General features: G+C 37.3%; 1 non-coding gene across 1 annotated transcript; it reads left to right on the forward strand.

Moving 5' to 3' along the window:
* The first annotated feature begins 5,849 nt into the window (after positions 1 to 5,849).
* On the forward strand, positions 5,850 to 5,953 carry LOC142180423 (small nucleolar RNA R71). The gene has a single exon (XR_012709049.1). It is a non-coding gene; the product is annotated as a small nucleolar RNA R71 (small nucleolar RNA).
* The last annotated feature ends 348 nt before the right edge of the window (positions 5,954 to 6,301 follow it).

Genomic DNA, 6,301 nt, shown 5'->3' on the forward strand with positions numbered 1-6,301 from the left:
TTCATCCCTTTGGAAGCAAATGCTTTATTCACAATAATAGTAAGGATAATCTTGGTAATTTTGACCCAAGAAGTGATGAAGGTATATTTATCGGTTACTCGAATAATAGTAGATCTTTTAGAATCAATAATAAGCGTACTTTATGCGTAGAAGAATCAGTTCATGTTAATTTTTATGATAATAACTCTGGCAGAGAAAGTAGATCTAGCAAGTGATGAAGAGATCAATCAAAATCAACCAAAGATCAGTGAACAAATGATTTCAAAAGAATCCACTGATAGTACAACTGAAATCCCACAGTCGACTAATGAAAACATCAGTGAGCATGATCAACCTCAGAATGAGTCGACTACTCAAAGTATGGAAGTAGTACCAAATGAATGGAGAAGCGAACAAGAATATCCTCAGAAGTTTATCATTGGAAATCCAACTGATGGAATGAAAACAAGAGGAGCTCTAAAGAAAAAGGCTAACAGTGCTCTCATATCCCAAATAGAGCCAAAGCAAGTTGATGAAGCTCTCAAAAACTCAAGTTGGGTACATGCTATGCAAGAAGAACTTGATCAGTTTGACAAAAATCAAGTTTGGATATTGGTGCCCAAACTTGCAAATGCAACAATCACAGGAACCAAGTGGGTATTCAGAAACAAACTGAATGAAGAAGGTAAAGTTATCCTGAACAAAGCAAGGCTAGTTGCTCAGGCCTACTCTCAGCAAGAAGGAGTCGATTATGATGAAACCTTTGCTCCGGTAGCACGGTTAGAATCAATTCATATTTTACTAGTATATGCTTCTTTTAAAGGTTTTAAATTATTTCAAATGGATGTTAAAAGTGTGTTTTTAAATGGCTTCATTGATGAGGAGGTTTATGTTAAACAACCTCCTGGTTTTGAAAACTCATAGTTTCCTTATCATGCGTTTAAGCTGACTGAGGCTCTCCATGGGCTAAAATAAGCACCTAGAGCTTGGTATGAAAGACTAAGCTCATTTTTGGTCAGTCATGGATTCTCAAGAGGTAAGATTGATACTACTGATGTGCTCAGAACACACACTTAAATTATGCTCGCTAATCAAATATACTATAGTATAATATCGTATCCACAAGGATTGGATTTAAACATTATTCTCGTAGTTTCTAGCTTGATTATTATCCAAGATGATCAACAATTGAGATTTATATGATTTCTAACTAAAATTAACTAAGATCTAAAGCTATTGACTAATGACAATTGAAACAAGGATAAGCAAGGAAGTTATCAGTGGGAGAAAATAGGGATTGATAGGATAGGTGTAAGACAATTATTTGGGATCTAACTCTAGATAATTAAATTCTAATGTTCAAGGAATCTCTCGAATTCACTGAATTATTAGTTCAAACGTTCAGCAAAAACTCCTATCTCGATTAAGTTTTAACCTCACAAGCGGAAACAATTTAAGCACGTGAAGATATGCAAGAATGCGTAGTGGATTGGTCTTTAGGAAAATCTCTTTCGATTATTCTCCTAACTAGGTTTAATCAATAATTCAATTAGCCTCTTTCGATTATTTGGAAGAATCGATGAACTCAACAAACAATATAATACAAAGATGCCACAAGCTATGCCTCTCTCGATTACATGAACACGTGAATGTAGATGCAACAGTTAAATCATCCGAAAACGCTTCAATACATAAAACGAGAGTTATAATTCACAAACAATCATCAATACACCAAATCAATTAAACCCTAAAGGTAACTACTTCATAGATATGGAGAAATTCGTCACAAATATAGTTAAAGTAATGGAAAATATAAATTCAATTCAAACTCGGGTCTTGAGTGAGGAAGGAATGATGAAATCCTTGTGCTCGTGTTATTCCAACTCCTTCTTAGCCTCCTTAGGTTGAATATGTGTCAAAAGTTTAGAAAATAATGTTTTCCATGTATTTATACCAAGTAGGGTAGGGCCCAGACGAAATCACCTTTTCCTAGTCGAAATAGGATATTTACTCTGTAAAAAATACAAGGCCCACATGGGGCGACATGCCATGCGGGGCATTAGTGAGAAAATCTAGAGAGCTGAGTTTTTCATTTTGCAAGAATTTTGCACTAGCGTCGCATGCCCCGCTATGCATGGCGCGGGGCGATAGTGCAATTTTCTCAGAGTAATTTTGTTTTCTCATTTTTTGACATCCAGTCTTGGTCCTCGACCCCCGAACGTGATCCCGACTTAATATCTTGGGCTTTTACTCAGACTTCAAAACTCCAACTTATTGAAATTAGCTCCAAATTATCTTCATAGCTCAGAATTACTTCATGCAAGGCATAAAACACACAATAAGTGTAAAACACTACCAATTTAACCTCAAACACAAATAAAGCGTAGTGAATTAGAGTGCAATAAGTGACTAAAATACGTAATTATAGCCTACCATCAACGCCCCACACTTAAACCATTTCTCATCCTCGAGCAATCAAACTACACTTCACATAGACACGACCCTTTTAAACAACTCTCATAACTCATTACACCAAAAATAATTAAAACAGATTAAGCACTGTAACGTAACATCCTTGCCTCAAGATTTGACTCACAAGCACCACACACTTTTCACAACCCTCTCACTTACTCTAACACATAGGTCAATGACATTACCTTTACTTCATGAATTAAGTGCCCTCACACAATAATAGAGAGTAGTTCCATATGTAATAGAATTTAAGAACAATTAGGAACTTAACATAGAAAGAATTCACTCACTCTTAGAAATAACATTCATGTGCCGCAAAAGACGTACCATAGGCTTGCCCGTATTGTACTACTCTACTAATTGAGCTCATTCAGTCAAGGATCAAGTAGGACTTCATTTGGTTGTAATGTAGGCTGCAGGATGGGTAAGATACATATGGATATAGTTACTACACCTCCCTAAGCACTTTTATACATATACATAACCATTCAAAACCCCACACTTATGTCAAACCATAACTCCACCTTCACATCAATATACAAAAACTCCCTACTTCTTTAAGCCCAATTACATCAAGAGTTACCACTATCAAAGAATATTTTGCACAACAAGACAATATTTTTTCTTTTCTCTTTTAATTCAAGTGGCTCTTTATTTTTTGAAAGAGCGCACCTTTATCCTTAGTTCAATAGTTTCACTCAAAAGCCAAACCAACCACCCCACACTTCACTTTTACAAAGTTCATAATAAATTCAAGTGCTCACGAGAGGTACAAGGTTCAAATAGATGGTCAATTCAAACAAATGGTTAGGGCTTGCAATGTGGTTGCCAAAGAAACAGGATTACAGGCTCAAAAGATTTAACTACGATACATAACAATTAGGTGGGAAAAAGCATATATCTGGCTCAATAAAAAAATGCCTATATCCCTTCCAAGACTGAATAAAACTACCATTTCGCTTTGCAAACACACGGAAAAAGTTCTAGATATCAAATGCAATGCACAAAATAACACAAAACCTCACACACACATGGCACATAACTCACTCAAGATTGGACTATCAAGACACTCTAGCCAAAGTAGTTAAGCAAAGTTAAGATCATACAATTTAAGGTACTTATACAAGAGTCAAAAACTGAGCCTAAGCGTCACAACTAAAGCACTTACTATTCTCAAGGTATAATAAATTTAAGGGATATTGCCTTCAATTCAATTCATAGCATAAGGTTTCCTACTCCTAAAAAATAAAAACTAACTACACCCGGTTCAAACAAAACCCTTGAAAAAGAACTACAACACAAAGAAAAACCAAGGGGAAATTATTGCACTACATCCAAAAGAAAATATTTTTGTCTTTTTCCTTCCGACTTTAATACCTCAAGAAACATGTCGATGATATCCATCGTCGAAAAAAATCGAAAATTTTAATATTAACTAAAATTTTTATGTTTTGTTTCATTTGTTTTTCTATCTCTAACTACTAAAACAACAAAAACTAAAACTAATATACATACATACATACATACATACATACAATATATCCCCCACCCCATACTTTAAGTTGTGGCATGTCCCCATGATACACAATTAAAAAGCATAAGGTAAAGGAAACTTCCATGAACATCTAGTCGGGGTCTAAGTCGAAGTCGGGCTTCATTCCTCGCCTTCGAACCAATACGCACATCCATACAGACAGCTTCTTCTCAACCTTTTTGGGATACAACCCACACTTATCTTTCTCACTCGATATATCCTTCTCTTTTGAGCCCTTCACTTTCCACTCAACACTCGCAGCTGGTTTGCCCTTTTGTGCCCCCTTGCTACATTCATCTCAAAAGTCACAGTCTCCTCACCCACTCTAAGCATGAGTTTTCTCTCATGTATATCTAATATAGCTCTACCCATCGCTAAGAATGGTCTTCCTAGGATAAGGGGGACCTCCTTTATTTTTTCCATATTCACCACTATAAAATCCACAGAAAATACGAACTTATCTATCCGAACTAACACATCTTCCTCTATCCCCTCGAGTGTTATAGTTGTTTGGTCTGCTAGCTGCAAAGATATGGGTGCAGACCTTATCTCTCCAATCTCCTTCTCCAGTTTCCTGTAAATAGATAGAGGCATTAGATTAATTGAGGCACCAGAATCACATAAAGACTTATCAAAATTAATAGTTCCTAAAGAGAAAGGTATAGTAAAACTCCTTGGATCTCCACATTTTTGTGGGAGTTTATTTTGTAATATTGCACTGCAATGCTCTGTGAGCTTGACCACTAAGGTCTCTTCTATCTTCCTCTTCTTTGTAAGGATCTCATTCAAGAATTTGGCACAAGCAAATATTTGTGAGAACACTTTTGTGAATGGTAAGTTTACATGAACCTGTTTCAGCACATCTAAAAATCTCCCAAACTGCTTGTCCAACTTTTCTCTATATAGCTTTTAGGGGAAAGTTAAAGCAGGCATATGCTGGCTCTCCTCAGGTTCCTCCCTTCTCGAAGTTTCTCCCTTCTTCTTTTTCTAAGCTTTCACCTGGCCCTTCTTCTTTTTATCAACATCATTCTTCAGCTACTCCCACTTTCTTTTTCAAGTTTCACATCATTTTGGATCAGGGTGAGATCTTCCAACACTTTTCCACTCCTCAGAGTTACATCATTCACCGTTTCTTTGAAATTTCTCTCAGTATCAGCGGGGAGAGTTCCTGGAGCCCTCTCAGAAAATATTATTGCAATCTGTCCCACTTGCCTCTCCAGGTTTTGAAAAGATTTGCCTAGTTCTTTGATAGTTGCTCCATGGGCATCCAGCCTCTCATCTGTATTGATAATGAAGGCCTTCATTAGCTCTTCTAGACCGGAATGAACGTGTTGTTAAGGCTGATATTGCCGCCTCAGCTAATTTTGGACCGCTGGAGATCCTTGTCCCTGGGGTATAGAGTTATTTTGTTGCCAAGAATTCGCAGTACCTCTAGGTGAACTCTATGAAAAAATAGGGTGCCTCTGACCCATTGCATTAAAATTGTAGTTCCCCACAACATTCACTTCCTCAGTTGAGGCTTGACACTCATGAGTAGGGTGTCCTCTTCCACATATATCACACGCTGCATGAGGCTCATTTTGTATCGAGGCTAAGGTCAGCCTTCCTTATTTCTTTATCCATATCATCAAGTTATACCTGCACAGATGTATTAACATCCACTTGGTGAACACCAGTTGATCTTCTTCTTTCAGCACTCTCAGAGGGCCACTGATTTGCATCTTCAGACAACTCATCAAGAATTGTAACTATCTCCTCTGGAGTCTTCTTCATCAAAGGGCCTCCAGCTGCATTGCTCAATGTTCTACGTGAGGCCGATGTCAATCCATCCCAAAAGTCCTGGAGTTGTATCTAGAGTTCAATTCAGCTATGTTGACACTTTCTAACTATCTCCTTAAACCTCTCCCATGCTTCAAAAATAGTTTTAGTCTCTTTCTGGCAGAAGTTATGGATTTCTCTTCTAAACTTGCCAGTCTTAGCTGAGGAGAAATATTTATCAAAGAATTTTCTAGTCATCTCCTCCCATGTTCTAATCGATCGCGTGGGTAAGCTTCAAAGCCACTGCTTTGCATCATCCTTGAGTGTGAATGGGAATGCCCTTAAATACACTGCATCTTGTGACACACCATTATATTGAAAGGTGTTCATAATCTCCTCGAAGTCCATTAGATATGTGTTTGGATCTTCGTTTGGCTTCCCTCTAAAGACACAACAATTCTGAAGGGTTTGAAGCAACCCTTGCTTCAAATCTAAATTGTTTGTTGCAATTGGAGGTGGTCTAACATTTGATAATCCTTGATTATTGACCGGTCTAGC

This window comes from Nicotiana tabacum, chromosome 4 (genome assembly GCF_000715075.1).
Source record: "Nicotiana tabacum cultivar K326 chromosome 4, ASM71507v2, whole genome shotgun sequence".
NCBI classification, from domain to species: Eukaryota; Viridiplantae; Streptophyta; class Magnoliopsida; order Solanales; family Solanaceae; genus Nicotiana; species Nicotiana tabacum.